The following is a 17,941-nucleotide window of genomic DNA, read 5'->3' as shown; positions in this document are numbered from 1 at the left end:
TAAAATCACACAAATTCTAGTTTCAACCTCCCCTGGATTTCTAGTCCCAGTCTTAGGGGGTTCAATAACATCACCATTTGGATCAGCTGTCAGGCTCTTTAGTGCTCCGCTAGGAGATTTACGAGTAGTCAATACAGACTGGATGTTCAGTCAATTGAATACGATTTGACACATCATGCAACAGAACTGTGGAGCTAGCCTTCTCAGTTAGAGTAAAAGAGTGAACATTAAACCCTTCAGAAACTATTGACGGAAGGAGATATTTTCAGCCTAATTCTCAGCACATTATTTCCTAGAAGATGGCAAGTGCGAAGTTCAAAATTAATGAAATTCTCAAACAGCTGGTTGGCACATAGTATAATCCGATTATAATCAAAGGCATTTTTATTGGGCAGGGCTAGCCAGTCATCATAGCCAGCAGGGGGAGGAGTGGTTGGGGCACTTACGTGCGCATGGCAGCCTGGCCGGCCGTCTTGGGCTGACCAAACTGTCATGAGCAGTTAGCATGTTCCCCACCTGACTGTATTTCACAGCCTGAGTGGAGAACATACAAAGGTTCCCGCTCTATGCCTGAGCGCCAAATATATGCGCTCAGACCATTCACAATCCTGCTGTCATGCTGGTGACAGCAGCGTCGTGATTGGCTAAGGGGAGCCTGAGTGCTTCCTGCTTCCCGGGAGGAACAGAAGAGGATGGACGAGAGGCGACGGCCGGCGTCACTTTTTTTTCCCACCGCTGCCACCCCACCGATACTATTCCATGGCAGCCGACACTAGTTCCGGCAGGAACAGGAAGCAGACAGCCAGGCTCCCTCCCCATAGCCAATCACAATGCTGCAATAGCAGTGTTATGGTTGGTGGAGATGCCGCCCACCTAGGGGCTTACGGGGAGGCTACATTGCAGCCTGCATGGAGAAAGGGCAGAGTGAGCATGATTGGTTTTGGCGGCCCCAGAGGGCTGACCAAACAGTCATTGCACCCACAGGAGTGGGCATACCACTCATCCCCTGCCCTGGCTGCTCGCAGAGCAGCCCCGTCCAGCCACCCCCTGCCCGCAACCAAACATAAAATGGTAATACCGGAAAGTTAGTATTATTTTATGTTTCTGCTTCCACACAGGAGAAAGCAGTGGGGAGACGCTCCTCCGCCCTAGTGGAGGAGCCACCCCTCGTCTGTTCTCTAGAGGTTTAGTGAGTCCGGAGACATTTTAAGGCATGGGCGAAGTGGGCTCTGGCCCACGACACCAGCCTTTCAGGGGGCCCTGATAGAGCCAGCTCTGTTCTGCAGAGAGCCCTGTCCTGATTACCTTGAATAATTCTTAAACAATATTGTTTTAAATACCATTTTCCATTTATTTTTTATGTGGGTGATGTGTGAGAGTCTATTGCAAACATTTTTGCAAAGACATGTTGTTTATTTTTCATGCAACATCCATACAAAATGTTTCTTTTAGATCACAATAAGATCTCACATATGACAAATGGGAGAGTGTCATAGAGATTATTTGCAGTAATATTAGTGAACTATTGCTGTTCAATTTTGAAAACACACATCAAATCACACATTTAGAATGTGAACCATTGTGCCTGTGTACTGTCAGTGGCCTGTCCAAAGAGGTCATGAAAGAGATGAAACTGAATCATAAATTCAAACCTGTTTTGGACAGGGGGCCACAAAATAGGTTTTGCCCAGTGCCCCCAAAATTCTTCAGCTGTCCCTCAGTGAGATGTCTTGAGCGGCATTCCATTGTGAGTGGATGGAAATGGGAGGCTATGTTTTGGACAAGGCTGAGGTTTGAACATTAAGAGTAATTCTTGAATTCACACTGATTAATAAACTTTGGACAAGGGACGTTCGGCTGTTTACTCTGTGCCAGAGAGGCGGCCCTTAAGACCAGGAAGCCACCTGGAAGAGTTTTCCTTGGTGAGAAGGATGTCAGAATTAGCTAGATTCATCATTCTGAAATCCCTGATGTTCACCATCTAACAGCAGAAATCATAGCAGTGATGGAAGGAGAAGGTGAAAAATCTTAGATGTCTCTCTTAACCCGCAAGATAATTTGCATGATGTTAACATCAATGAAGTGCCCTGCTCCTCCCACCCACAACAGCCTGGCTAGCAGCCTAAAATAACAACTAAAGGGGAAGAACAGCTGGCAGACCTATGGGGGACTCCATATTTAGCAGGTCTAACACCAGCTGGAAGAAGTAAGAATATTGCACATCAATTGATAATATTCCTACAAACTGGTGATTTATTTGGCTATTTTGTTTGTCAAACATTTGAGTGTGTTACTGAGAGCTCAACCCGTGTAGTGTCAAATGTTCCAATTATCCAATGTAGATGCACCTCGTATATAAATCAATCAGGCGTTTATTAAGCACAACTTCTCACCCATAAGGGTCTCAAGATGCTGGGGGGGGGGGGGGTGCAGGTTCCAGTCCCTCAAGGAGGGGATCCGTCGAAGAGCCAGGTTTTGAGGTTTCTTACGAAGATGGGGAGGGGTGTTGTCTGTCTGAGGTGGAGCCGAAGGGCGTTCCAGGCTTTGGCCGCGAGGAAGGAGGAGTGGCCTCCCGATCTGTTTTTTCTGGTGCGTGGGACCATGGCCTACGAGGGCTGGGCTTATCGTGGGGTCCTTTGGGGGGGGTGGAATTTGAGTCTGCTTGTCAGGTATGCTGGTCCGGTGTCGTGGAGGGCCTTGTGTGCGTGGGGGAGCATCTTGAAATTGACTCTTGCCTCAATGGGGAGCCAGTGGAGTGTGCACAGGTGCTGGGAGATGTGGTAGTGTTTTGTCGGGTTGAGGACCAGCCTAGCGGTGGCTTTCTGGATGTTCTGTAGGTTGCGGGTGAGGTTTTTCTGTAATCCGGCATAGAGTGCATTGCCATAGTTGAGTCTGCTGGTAACCAGGGCATGCATGATGGTCTTTCTGTGTTTGATGGTGATCTATTGAAGGTCTTGAAGGAGGCAGACGGTGTGGAAGCAGGAGGACCAGACGGAGTTGATCTGGTGGTCCATTTTGAGCTCGGAGTCCAGTATGATTCCCAGGTTGCCTGCGTGGTCCGTGGGGGTGGGCGGGTTTCCGAGGGCGGGTGGCCACCAGGTGTTGTTCCAGGCATCGGGGTTTGGGCCCATGATGAGTACTTCTGTCTTGCTGGTGTTTAGTTGTAGGCAGCTGTTTTTCATCCATTTGGCGACGGCTTCCATGCTTTCTTGAAAATTGTGTCTGGTGGTGTTGGGTTCGTTGGATAGGGAGAGGATGAGTTGGGTGTCGTCAGCGTTTGACACATTGTTGAGTCCGTAGGTTCTGACGATGGGGGCGAGCAGAGCCATCGGTACGATGAGTTGTGTATCATGGCAGTATAAACCTTATCGTAGGATGTCATTAAACCCATTGCTATAGGGGCTGTAGACAATTCTGGCGTGCACCCTGAGTATAAAAACCAGAATGTCAATGGCACAGAAGATCAAATCCAACATATCAACAGGTACATAAGTATAGAGTTTATCTTACCTACTCCACATATTTATACCTATGCATCTTCAAGGTAGGCAGTTGAGTTAGGAATAGTAAATCTATGCTTGCACCTACCTTTCGATATTTTGTTCCTCAGTATTCTGTCCTCAATATTCTTGTACAGCAATATTCTAGGAGTCGATATTTAGTGGTACCACTGACAATTCTCCTTTCCCTATGGCTGCATCACACCTGTGTCTGATTAGTTTTCAATATCACACTAAACTCTTCCCTCCAGACACTGACAGATTAACCTGGGTCCAGAAGCAGTTGGGATGCTGCAGGACTTTATCAACACTTTAATAACAGTCAAATAATTGATTTTACTCCTTATACCTTCACCAGGTGTTCATTCTTCAACTGCCTTGAAGGATTCCAGAATTTCTGTTCAGCAAGTGAAAGCACCTTCATCTTTGAGTTCATTTGAATATGGACTTGCTGAGCAAATTACCCCTCACTGAAAATCAAATGGTGAAGTGAATGTGATTAAGCAATCCTAATTTGACACGCCAGGAGGATAATAGAATCATCAGTCGCTGTATGCTGCCAGATAGTAAGAAAACTTGAACACATGATGCTTGTTAGACCTTTGAGAAATTTAGGTTACACTGAGTAAGCCTTCACAATTCCTGAATTTTGCATTATGCAAAATGTGTTGATCTCAGAAACAAAACAGTACCTGTATACCCTCCGAGGTGATATGCCATACTCTACAAACCCAAGTTGATTGATTGAAATATTTACTGTTGGAGATCTGCCCTTTCTGCAGAGTCGCCCCAGATATTTTTGCCTCCTTCATTGTCCTATTTGTGCTGAACCAGTTTTTGTTGGCCATAGAGCTCTGTGCACTTTACTCCTACTAATCAGTGGTAAAGGGCTTGTGCTCTCTCTTCTGAACATGGTAAAATTGGTAAAGACCTGATTAGGGATTAGTAAGTAAATTAAAAGATGCCAGTGTGCCAAGGCCTGTAAATTAAATGCTACAAGTGGACTGAGCACCCACTGTGCCATGCACTAAAGTAGCACTGTACGACAGGTCTGCCATTGCAGCCTGTAGTGCAGTTTAAACCTGCCCTTTTGACCTGGCAAAATAATCCTTTTGCATACAAAAGAGGAAAAGGAGGAAATGTGAATATTCTGTAAAAACAGAAATATCACATAGTAAAAACACAAGTTTTTTTTTAAACTGCCCTCACCCACTAGTGGTGACATGCTTCATCATAGGGCTGCTCCAACATCCCTGCACAGACCAGCACCTAGGATGGAGCAAAAAGTTATGGGGAGACAATACATACATGTATACAGGGATCTATACAGCAGAACTAAAAAGACAACAGAATATTCACATTTCGTCCCTTTCCTCTTTTGTGTGCACAAGATTTCATATATAGGGAGGATGGAAAAGGAGATGTACCTCTCGTCCCTTCTTTGTGTGTTAAAATAAACCTGTTGCTAGGCCTAAACCTTCCTTTTTAATGCTTATAATTCACCCCTAAGGTAGGCCCTAAATACTCATAGGGCAGGGTGCATGGTCTGTAAAAAGTAGGACATATTTTCAAAGTTTTACATGTTCTAGTAGTGAAACACCTCAAATGTCATTTTTCACAGCGGCAAAGCTGGTTCACCCAGAGAAAATCACAGGGTTATTATTAAATATCTTATAATGCATAACTACAGTTTGGGATTAACCAGAAAAAATATTTGAAGTCTTCCTGTAATAAAGTTTTTAAATCCAACTTGGTCAAGCTGATTTACCAAATACTATTTTGAAAATGCAACTTTTAGAAAGCGGGCATTTTCCTGCCTAAGCAAGTGTGCCTCTGTGTCAGTGTCCAGGGTCACCTGACTTCCAATGGCTCTACTCTGGAATGATGTGTATTCCTCCCAGACTGTGGACAAAGGAGCTGGGTATGGAGACGTCTGGGTCTTCCTGACAGGACGAGTGGGGAGGAGCTGTGCCCCTGTGCTGATCACACTTAAAAGGGTAGCCCGGGGGCTGTGCCCCGCCCTTCCTGAATTCAGAAGACGTCTACCCGGCCACTGGCAGATGCAGCAGACCTGGGCCTGCCTGCCCTTTGTTTCACTAGCTAGGCTGGAGCCCAACCCAGAGGAAAGAGAGGAACTTTCAAGCACCAGTCTTAGAGTGAGACAAAGGGGTGACCCCCCACTCACAGGCTGGCACTGGACATACAATTAGCACCCCACAGAATCTGAAATAAGAACACTCTTGGACCTGTGAAGACTCGGAAGCACTGTCCTGCTGTCTGAAGCAATACTGTACCTGCATGTCAAAAACCCAGGACCCTAGAACTGACTCCAAGGGTCAGTTACTTGAACACTCGTGCAAACTACAGGGATGCAACAAGTTCCAGAGGCCTTTCCTGCTTTCAAGCTGACCAGACCCACCTGGACCTGACCTGGTCTCCTCTGCTGGCCTCTGTATGAGTAAATTGTGACCCCAAGGGCTGTCCGGGAAACATCCTTTACATGGCGGTCAGTACACCGCGATGCTGTTACAACGCGGTCGTTACAACGACCGCGATGTTACCATGCTATGACATTACAATGCAAGTCTTTACATCAACTTGCGCTAGATGGCGTGCTAACATTACAAATTGTGTAGTTTACTATCCCAACACCTTCCATACTGTTATGTGGACTAGAGTTGGAATAGTAAATTGCACTTTTCTACTGTTAGCACGCCATCTAGCGCAAGTCGATGTAAAAACTTGCGTTGTAATGGCATAGCGTGGTTACATTGCAGTCGTTGTTACGACCACGATGTAATGGCATGCGTTGTACTGACTCGCGTTGTAACGAGTCATATTCGGGCTGTCCTTATGGTCCGGGACCCTTAGCTGGAGTCAGAGTGCATTCTTACCTGCCTAAATGAAGGTTTCACTGAATTTGAAGCTGAGTGACGCAGAGCCCCACAGAGGTTACACTTGAATTACGTGAGAAAAATCATTCAACATTTAGCACTACTTTCTTAGTGCAAAAGTGCCCCCTCAAGTCCAAAATGGACATGAGGATGCAGTTTGCTCTAGCCTCTTCAAGGTTCATGACGAGCTGAGCTCGTCATGAGCCACGGAGCTCCGGTGCTCATGACGAGCTCAGCTCGTGATGAGCCGTGGAACGCTCGCATGCGGGGATAATTCCCCTGCTGTGCTCCACGGCAGGTAATGCACCTGTGACGAGCTGAGCTCGTCTTGAGCACAGGAGCGCCGTGCCTCATGACGAGTTCAGCTCGTCATGAGCATGCGGGCGCTGTGCGTGCCCCCATCCCCCCCAGCACAGCGGGGGATTAACCGCCGCAGCGAAGGGGTTAAGAAACAGCGATAAATACAACAAAACACGAATGGCGAGATCAAGCAGCCGCTCGCACTTCGTGTGCTCTTGGACTAGGGATTTTCTTCAACTCATTGCCGGGATTTAGCGCTATTTTCTTAGTGCAAAATGCTCCCTCTCATCCAAAATGGAAGTGAGGATACATTTAATGCTGAGAAACCCCACTCGGTGCAGCAGAACGTTAATAGCGAACGCAAAGACCACTCGCTAAATTTGTTCTTGTGGTAGGATTTTTATCCCTCCAAATTACTCTTAAGTACACAAGGAGGAGTAATCGTGGAATCATCTGTAATTCCGCCTCAAAGATTCATGTAGAATTAAAGAAATTACTCTGATTACTCCAGGGTAATCAAAATTCTGCCCCGGCCTAATCATTTCATATAATGTAATATCTGCCCGCAGATTGGTTCTGGTGGAAAATGTCTTGCCAGAGACATTTTCTCTAGGCCTGGGAGTAGTTTTAATTACGCCGGAGTAAGCTGTGTATGCAAGTAATTTCAGTAATTTCACATTTCTGTTTGACGCAGAATTACCAATAATAATGTGATCAAGCCTGTGCATACCATTAAGAGTAAATTGCAGAAGAAAATCCCATTGCAAGAACAAATGTAACAAGTAAGAGCGGCTGCTCACGCTGCTGTACATGTCCTATTGCATTTAAAGCTAATTCCTCAACACAAAATGCCTCCCCGTGTCCATTTTGGATGCAAGGGTGCATTTTGCGCTAAGAAACCATCACTAAATGCCAGGAGTAAGTTGGGAGGAAAGCCTACCCCAAGCGCATATGTAGCGAGCACATGTGGCGGCTCGCGCTTCTATTTGTGTTCTATTGCATGTAGCCCTTTTTCATAGCGCAAAGTGCGTCCTGCATAATGAGGCACTTTTTCAGGTTTGGGGGGGACACTTTAAATTTCCTATAATGTAGAATCTGGCTTTGTACCTTTGTAACCAGAGATGGAGGATAATCACTGCCTTGTTTGAGCAACAAACGATAAATGATCCAGGCAGCAAGGGGTCCTACACCCAAGTGTAGGTAAGAACATCTCTGCAGGACTGCAACCTCTGTTGGGCTGCTACTCTTACACCAGTCTGGGCCTGTTTCTGGAAATCCTGGTTATAACCTTGTTCGTTGGCCTGAGGAGAAGCAGAGAAGATGCCCGCGTGCAAAGGAGCAGGACTGCCCCTGTCCGAATGTGTCACCTTGATCCCAAGAAGACTCACACAAGGCATGTGATCCTCAGACCACAGTTGGTCAGCAGGAGAAGGAAGAACCAAAGTGCATGGACCTTCAACATTGCCTGACTTGGAAGAGCTGGTGAGCCGCCCCCTCAAGGCTCAATTCCTTGTCCATAGGGCGCCCACCCAGTTCCAGAATTTTCAGGCTGTTAGCAGGGAAGGGACATCCTGATTCAAAAATTGCTTAAATCCTCTTTATGTGTGTGGTTAGGAAATATTGACCTCTGAAGTTCCGGTTGATTCCATCACCCTGTGACCCAGTGGTAAGAGGTGAAGAAAGTGACCCCAAGAGGTACTTCTGATCCCATGGGTGCCTATACTACAAGAAATAGGGTCCTAAATTCTAAACTGGCATCCAGGGACAAGGAAACTGGTCAATCAATCAGGAAATTTATAGAGCGCGCTACTCACCCGGAGGGTCTCAAGGCGCTTGGGGGAGGGGGGGTCTGCTACTGCTCGAACAGCCAGGTCTTGAGTTGCTTCCTGAAGGAGAGGTGGTCTTGGGTCTGGCGGAGGTGGATGGGGAGGGAGTTCCATGTCTTGGCTGCCAGGTAGGAGAAGGATCTTCCTCCCATGGTGGCTCTTCGGATGCGTGGAACGGTGGCGAGAGCGTGGCTGGTCGATCGAAGCTGGCGGATGGGGATGTAGAAGGTCAGGCAGTTGTTGAGGTACCTGGGGCCCAGGTCGTGGAGAGCCTTGTGTGTGTGGGTGAGGAGTCGGAACGTGATTCTTTTGTTGACGGGGAGCCAGTGTAGGTCTCTCAGGTGTCCGGAGATGTGACTGTGACGGGGGATGTCCAGGATGAGTCGTGCAGAGGCTTTCTGGATGCGTTGGAGTCTTTTCTGTAGTTTGGCTGTGGTTCCGGTGTAGAGGGTGTTTCCGTAGTCCAGTCGGCTGGTGACGAGTGCCTGGGTGACCGTCTTCCTGGTAGGGGATCCATCGGAAGATCTTACGGAGCATGCGTAGGATGTTGAAGCATGAAGATGAGACGGCGTTGACTTGTCTGGTCATTGAGAGGGAGGAGTCCAGGATAAAGCCCAGGTTGCGTGCGTGGTCTGTTGGTTTGGGTGCGCTGCCCAGTGCAGGGGGCCACCAGGAGTCGTCCCAGGTGGAGGGAGATGGTCCCAGGATGAGGTCTTCCGTCTTGTCTGAGTTGAGTTTCAGGCGGCTGCTTGTCATCCACTTGGCAACGTCTTTCATCCCTTCGTGTAGGTTGGTTCTGGCGGTGGCTGGGTCGTTGGTGAGGGAGAGGATCAGCTGAGTGTCGTCGGCGTAGGAGATGATGTTGAGGTTGTGTTGGCTTGCGATGGCCGCGAGGGGGCTCATGTAGATGTTGAAGAGGGTGGGACTGAGCGATGGTCCTTGTGGTACGCCGCAGATGACTTCGGTGGCTTTGGATCTGAACAGCGGGAGGCGGACTCTCTGGGTTCTTACGGCGAGGAACGAGATGATCCACTTCAGAGCTTTCTCTTGGATTCCGACGTTGCTGAGGCGTTGTACTAGGGTGCGGTGGCAGACAGTGTCGAACGCTGCGGAGAGGTCCAGGAGGATGAGGGCCGCTGTTTCCCCGTTGTCGAGCAGGGCTCGGATGTCGTCAGTGGCCGCGATGAGGGCGGTCTCGGTGTTATGGTTGGCTCTGAAGCCGGACTGCGAGGGGTCGAGGGATCCGTTCGTCTCGAGGAAGGCGGCAAGCTGTCGGTTGACGGTCTTCTCGATGACTTTGGCAGGAAAGGGGAGGAGCGAGATGGGGCGGTAGTTCTTGAGGTCGGTGGGGTCTGCTGATGGTTTTTTCAGGAGGGCGCTGAGTTTGGCATGCTTCCAGCTCTCCGGGAAGGTGGCGGTGTCGAAGGAGGTGTTGATGATGTCCCGGAGGTGGGGTGCGATGACGGAGTCGGCCTTGTTGAAGACGTGGTGAGGGCAGGGGTCGGTTGGTGATCCGGAGTGGATGGAGATTCATCGTGCAGATGGTGTCTTCAGTGTTGACCGGGGTCTAGGCGTGGAGGGTAGTGGTGGGGGGTGTTGGTACGGTTGTAGGGTGCGTGGTTTGAGGGTCGAAGCTGTTGTGTATGTCTGCGATCTTGCTGTGGAAGAACGAGGCTAGTGAGTCGCAGAGTTCTTGTGAGGGGGTGATGTCGTTGGTTCCGGCGCTGGGGTTGGAGAGCTCTTTGACGATGTTGAAGAGTTCCTTGCTGTTGTGTGAGTTGTTGTCTAGTCGTTCCTTGAATGCTGTTTTCTTGGTGGTGTGGATCAGCTGGTGGTGCTTGCGGGTGGCGTGCTTGAGGGCCGTCATGTTGTCTGTAGTCGGGTCTTTGCGCCAGACTTTCTCGAGGGTGCGGCAGTTCTTCTTGGAGTTCTTGAGGTCGTCGTTGAACCAGGAAGCCTTCTTGCTGCCGGGCCTGCTGGGATGGTTTTTCAGGGGTGCGAGGTCGTCAGCGCAGTAGGTGATCCACTGGTCGAGGCTGTCGGCTGCTTGGTTGGGGTCCGTTGATCCGGCGGGAGGATTCAGGTTCAGGGATGCGGAGAGCTGATCGGGGTGATCTTGTTCCAGTTCCTACGGGGAACCTGTTGCGGGTGGCGGTATGTCGTGGTCCTTTTGAAGCTGAAGTGGACACAGCTGTGGTCTGTCCAGTGGAGTCCGGTGGAGTGGCTGAAGGCGATGTCCTTGCTGGAGGAGAAGGCGGGGTCCAGCGTCACCATTGACTTAAACACCAGATCTTGGGACTGCACTAGTGGTGTCACTGGAGTGGTGGTGGTGGCCCTACGGTTTAGGTGGTTGGTTTATCAGCTTTGGAGGTTTAGTGGGAGATCTTTCCTGTATGGCTGCAGAACCTTCAGCTCTCTGCTTTACCCAGCCAGGGTCCCAACCCTGGACCCAGCACAAGGGTCTGGTCCATAGTTCCCACACCAGTTTCAATTTTACAACCACAGATGCCTTGGGGGAAAGGCTTTCCTAGAAACAAGAACCCAAGTGAGTTCCAAATGTTTCTGAATCTACATGCGTGCAGCTTACGAGGAAACGTCTCACAGGGTACCCCGGTCACTTACCCCAAGAGGCTGGATGGAGGTGAAGTACAACCTGAGGAGTATAGTGATTGTTGCAACTTTGAAATCTCTTTGGGACTTTTCTACACTATCTACTTTAGAAGATCATACTCCATCCAATCAGGGTCAGTCATGTGCCCAGAGCTTCTGCCCTTTGTAGGATTTCTGTGCCTGGTTCAAGTCACTTCAATGAACTGCTGCCTCCTAGTGGATGTTTAGTGTGAAGACAGTATTTTCCTTTCGATTTATTTCGAATTTTGCTCATATTTGGGTAATTTGTTTTCACTGTAATTTATGATCCATTGAGATTTAAAGTGTTTTAATGTAACAAAGTCCTTTCGTTGTAAGCCTGGCTTGCACCCCTGTGTTACTTATTTCTTCGCGGTGTTGTGCTGCTACCAGAGGTGAGTCGAGGAACCTAATCTAATGGACCTGATTGTGGGCCGCATCCCAGCAGGACTGGTTCTCACAATTGACAATATAGGGTATTTTTTACTGAATTAAGGGCGCCATGATGTATTCCATCACCCTTCACTTCATGCATTGCAACCAGTCTCTTCTCACACTGCTCTCTCTGCTTTATTCAGTGATTCCTTCTAATCTGCTATTTCCATATTCACTCCTTGTAATTTGAGCTTTCTCTCTTCCGACCATTATGCCGCGCTCATGCCTATTTCATTCTTTTCATGAATAGCAATGAACGCGTTTTGCCACGAACACAAGCTGCAGTGATTGGCTGGCTCCTGGCACCAGCCTTCCTCGACTGAAAATGGAATATTGCAGCATCCTTTGACGTGGAATCATCACACGAGGCAGCTCCCCTTAAAGGCAGTGAGCTCACAGTTATTTGATTTTTTGGCTTGTATCTGTGCAGCACAGGAAAGATTTGTGGGCTCAGTGACTTGTGAGAAAATTATCTGGTTTCCAGTGGTCCTTAAGAAATCTGGAAATTCAAATCGGATCCATAAAATCTTTCATTTTGTAGCAACTTTATGTAGCGTGAAGCACCAGGTAATGATACACAATATCAAATTCGATTTTTTTAGGCACAGGGCGTTTAAGTGATTTGACCAGAATCACAAGATGTTGAGCCGATGCTGAGTTTCCATTGGTACCACAGCTCCAAAGTCAGCAGCTCTGGCCATTGTGCCACATCCTCTCCTGCGACGTAATCATTGAATGTTTGATTTTCACTGACTGTGTGACACGACCCCCACAAATACAGGCCCACAATAAACACATGAACATAGTAAAGAGTACTCTGGTTTGATGATTAAATACACTGATGGAAAATATATTATATTATATTATATTATATTATATCATATTATATTATATTATATTATATTATATTATATTATATTATATTATATTATATTATATTATATTACCTCGTGAAAGGCTCCAGTGGCTGTCCACCAGCTATCAAGGAGGTGGGGAAGTTGCCATGGTTTGAGATCTCCATCTAAGGGATTAAGGGGCATATTAGCGAGAATATCACGGCGATAGCTAAAACGGCGATAATGGGCTTGCTAATATGCATTATAGAATTCCATTCGAAGCCCAGGTTAGATGTCCTGCACATCTAACCTGGGCTTCTATCGGAATTCTATAACGCATATTAGCAAGACCATTATTGCCGTTTTAGTGGCAGTTTCTGCCGCTAAAACAGTGATAATTTTAACGAGGTTCTTGCTAATATGCCCCTAGGTATATTTGCCAAAATGGCAACGGCCAACAAGACTGGAGCACTTTTATCAAAACGTTGCAGTGCCGGCCAGTCCACTGCGCCGTGCAGACAGCCAGTCTGCATTTTTATTTTTCCCAGAAAAAAACTCCAAAGCCAGTTTAGTTTCCAAAAAAAATGATAATAATCAGAGCTCCTGTTGCATTGTTATTTTTTCCTGACCTCTGGGTGCCGGAAGCCCTGGCCAGAGTCTGATTGTCCTTCCGTCCTGCAGTAGCTGGGCTGCTGGGAGGGTGTTTACATTGGCAGAGCCAGCCGAGGTGCTGCTCTTGGAAACTAAGTGGTTTCCCACCTGGAACTAAGACAGGACAACCAAGCTGCCCTGCCAAGTTTTCCAGATTCATGCATGACATGCTGCTCCTGTCCAGGTTTTTTCTTTGAATTCTGTGACTTGCAGTCTGGTTTGTTCCATTATAAAAACAGAACTAAGGGCCAGATGTAGGTGGCCCAATACCGGTCGGTAACGGCCGAAATTACCGGATTTTGGCCGTTACCAACCGGTATTGGGCATTTGGGATGTAGGGAAGGATTCAGTAAATAACGAATTCGGTATTTACCAAATCATCATTTACCGATTCGGTATTTACCGAATCGGTAAATGACATGTAGGAAGCACTTTGAAGAGTGCTTCTGTGCTTTAAGGATTCGTTATTTACCACCAATTATTAGTTGGTGGTAAATAACGAATACCTCTGTAAATGCAAATCTGTGCATTTACATCTGTGCCATGTGACAGACATACATGCCTGTATGTGTGCCACATGTGCACACATGCACTATTCAGGGGTGCAACAGGGTGTCAAAGTGACACCCTGCCACCCTTGACTCTTTCCCTATTTTACTGAATCGGTAATTACTGATTCGGTAATTGACATTCATTCCTAGAGGCCTCCAGGCCTATAGGAATGAATGGCAATTACCAAATCGGTAAATACCGATTCAGTAAATACCGAATCTTAACGATTCGTTAACTTTTACCGAATTATTAGCTACATAGCATTTACCGATTCTAAAATACCGAATCGGTAAAATTCGGTATTTTAGAATCGGTAAATCCTATTTATCTACATCTAGCCCTCAATCTCCCAGAATGTATTTATTTATTTTCTGAGTTTTATATAGTGCAAACTTGACCTGAAGGTAACAGGTATCAGAGCGCTTTACATGAGCACAAGTTGCGTTACACAAAGACACAGTCATTTTTGTTAGGCACAGGAATATTAAGTGATTTGCCCAGAATCACAGGATGTTGAGCGTTGTTGCCGAGACTCAAGCCCGGATCCCTAGATTTGAGGTTGACCACCCTAGCCATTAGACCACATCCTCTCCCACAATACAAAGAATTTGAAGAACAAAACTAGACTGGACCAGCACATCACACATTGACCTGGGAAACTTAGCAGATATGACGAGAGGTATGTTTTTGGGAACCTTGTTGATTTTCAGCCATTTTCACTCACTGGCTAAATGAGGTCCTTGCCCTCGCTCAAGGGCTGTTGACAACAAGCGTTACTAACATTTGTCATTGCGGCACTTGCAGTATACAGTGGAGCAAACTTGATAAAAAACTATTTTATTGAACAATGATGTTGGACGTCATGCAAACTGAGCCTACATCCAACATGATTACTATGGGCGCCATTTGTCTCTCTCTAAGAATTCACATGCGGTGCCTTGAGGTTCTGATGCTGGAAGGTGTGCAGCCAGAATCTACATCCCCCATGAATCAAAGGGGCACCTGTGCTCGCCCTCCTGGAATCAACATGCTTTCCCTTCATGCTCTGATGCCTGAAACTACATCCCCCAGGATTCCAAGGGGCACTTTTATTTTCCGTAAGAACACATTTGGTCAATGATCGTGGAAACTGATTGATACGCTGTCTGCTGCAGGAACATCAATTCCTGGTTGAGCTCCACGGCCTCTACCGCAGGAGCTTTTATTTTTATTTTTAGTAATTTTTTTAAATATAATATGAAAATGGCCCATTGGCATCACAGCGTTTTACAAGAGTACATTTACCAACAAGCAGTGTGAGAAAATATTTGAGATCTAGCATAGAGAAAGTGAAAAATGGAGTGTATGGGAGATCATAGATTTAGCCCAAGAGGCATTCAAACAGAAGTTCCTTTTTAAAGATATCCATGCATGGAATCATAAAGGGGGTTGGAGGGAGTTCCACATTCTTATAGCACAGTTCGCGTGAATGATCGGCTTATGTAATGTTCTCGTTTGAAGGTGGGAGGCCCCAAGAGACGGGATTGTGGTAGTACTTAGTTTGAGCTGGTGGTTTCCGTTGCTCAGCACCAGTACTTAATTGTCAACACCGGTGCTTATGACAGTCTGCCACAAGGTGGCGGTATCTGGCTAATATAGAGATGACCCCAACAACAGTTTATTATCAATTCAATATATATCTTATCTGCCTCCCAAGCCATTCTTATAGCTTAGGGGGCCTGAAATAGTCGGAATTGTCACACTTGTAGGAGTGTGATGGTTAGTAGTTGTGTTGTTACTATCATTGGCAGCATAGCAGAGACAATGCGTGGTGGAAGCTGCAGTGGCCCCCTGATGAGAGCCCTGGAACTTTTTTTTTTTACAAATTAAGCACTGGATTGTGGGTTTCTTGAACCTCGTTATGCGCCAGAAAACTTCAATTTTCAAGTTAGGTACATGGGCGAAGAGGAAATGGGCACTTTGTGTGTGGTGCAGAAAGTTTTAAATTGTGCTCTCACCTCAATAGGAAGCCATTGAGCGGCTAACAAGATAAGTTGGATGTGGTCAAATTTCTTGTGTCCAGTAACAAAGCGGGTGTAGTAAATGAATGATGGTTCAATTCCATGTAGGTCCTCCAAGTAGATTTAGGATAAGATGGTAAGATGTCAAGCAGAGCCCCACCAGGAGCAGCCTCACTGCTGCTCAGCCCATCCACACACTGACTCACACACTCACCAACATTCCACTCACCAACATTCTGTCACCACAGTCACACTGGCTGAGAAGCAAGGATTAACACAACTCCTTTCTTTATATTAATTACAAAAAAACTCTAAATGGAATGACATTGAAGTCTGATGGAAGCAAAGGATGACATAGGAACAATTGCATGCAGCAGAATGATATCAGAACCATTGCCACAAATAAGCAACATAGCAACAATCTGAAACTTCAGCATGAAGAGAAAAAGTGGGAAATATCATGCACCCAAAATAGATTGGAGAGAGGAAAAGGGAACACAAGTGCTATAGGAAGAATACACTCATGCACCATCTCCCTTTATACCAAAACAAAACCCATGCACTACCACACCACAAACCACAAACAAACCCAGATACCTAAAACATGCCAGCTGGCCAGGCAAACGTGAGAAAAGTAAAGAGGGTGCCAACCACAAGGTGTAGAAAAGAACCATCCAACAACAACAACAAAAACACAGTAAGTACCAACTGACTCACACACTCACCAACATTCCTCTCACCAACATTCTGTCACCACTGTCACACTGGCTGAGCAGCAGGCATAACAGCGGACCACAACATGTAGAACTGCTCTGATATGAACTAAGAGTTCTTCGGGATGTCAGAGAGGAGTGAGTAATCTAGTCTGGAGAGAACCAGCGCCTGAACAGCTGACTTCAGGCCCTGTTCCAGAAAGAGCTGTCTGATACCCTTAGCTGGAACCAGGTGCTCTTGGCCATGGCCGCGATTTGACTCTGGAGGTTGTGCCAATTCTTGAGGATGAAGCCAAGCGGCTTGGCATTCTGAACAATGGAGTCCTGGCATTCCAGGGCCAAGAGAGATTTTAGCCATTCTTTTATAAGTGGATTGGATTTCTTCGGAGATACAAGGAGTTCTCTTTTCGCACTATTAAGTTTAAGGTGGTGAGCTAACCTCATGTTTGAATTCTTGCCAAGATGTTGAAACTCCAGCACCTGGCCCTGCTCCAGGACCTCTCTCTGCAGTCTGCATGCCATCTTTTTGTTTCGCAGCTTGTGTGAACAGGTGGCGGCTGCTTCCTAGTGCCGCGTGAGACTGACAGACGAGTACCTCGTTTGGTGCAAATGAGTTTTGCACCTGATTTGACATAACAAGTTGGGCACAAAATATCCTATTGACCAGACTGCTTTCTTCTGCACAAATTGTGACGGGTTATTTCTGCCAAAATTGGTGTTTAAAAATGCACAGCTCTGAATTTTGCTATTCGGAACGATGTGAAACATTTTCACCACGTTCGCCCCAATTCTAACCTGTAAAACTCGGAATGGGGAGGTAAAACCACATTGTTGTGTGGGCGCAAAGCCCTGATCATCACTCTGCTCAAGCCAAGCAAACCTCCTGATGGTTGCGAATCCTATGGGCCACTATCTCTTATCAATTGCGATGTTAAAGTTCTAGCAAAAGTACTGGCCAATCGTCTATCACTGCTTATGACCTTTATAGTCCACCCGGACCAATCAGGCTTTATTTCTGGTCTCTTCACTTCCCACAATCTGCAGACTTTGTTCGCAGTAATGCAAGATAGCAATCCTGACTTGGCTGCGGTGGCAGCTTTCTTAGCTTCACCAAAGCCTTTGACTCCTTTGGGTGGGATTTCTCAATGACTGTGTTGAGTTGAATGGGACTTCCTAGCTCTTTCTTGGCCTCGGTTGTGCTCCTTCATGCACATCCTGTCTCTAGAGTTTGGATTAATGGGGCAATCTCCTCTGCCTTTGTCATCACTAGAGGCACACAGCAGGGCTGCCCGTTCTCGCCGTTATGTTTTGCCGTTGCAGTAGAGACCTTAGCCGCAAGGTGCGGCAATGTCACCACAAGTATGCGCTTCACTACCCTATCAGACATCTATTGATCTCCCTCTAAAAGAATGATATGACCCTATTCTTGCGTGATCCTCATACTAGTCTCAATGCCATCTTCCGAGAGGTTGCCCGCTTCGGAGGGCTGTCCGGTGTACAGATAAGCTGGGAGAAACCACAACTTTTTCCACTAACACCAGCCACCCAACTTTTCATCCCAAACATCCCCCTACAGTTGTGCCAGTCAGACCTCAAATAGTTGGGG

Source organism: Lissotriton helveticus, chromosome 5_1 (genome assembly GCF_964261635.1).
Source record: "Lissotriton helveticus chromosome 5_1, aLisHel1.1, whole genome shotgun sequence".
Taxonomy (NCBI): domain Eukaryota; kingdom Metazoa; phylum Chordata; class Amphibia; order Caudata; family Salamandridae; genus Lissotriton; species Lissotriton helveticus.
The sequence above is the reverse complement of the archived record's forward strand: the minus strand, read 5'-3'. Positions refer to the sequence as shown.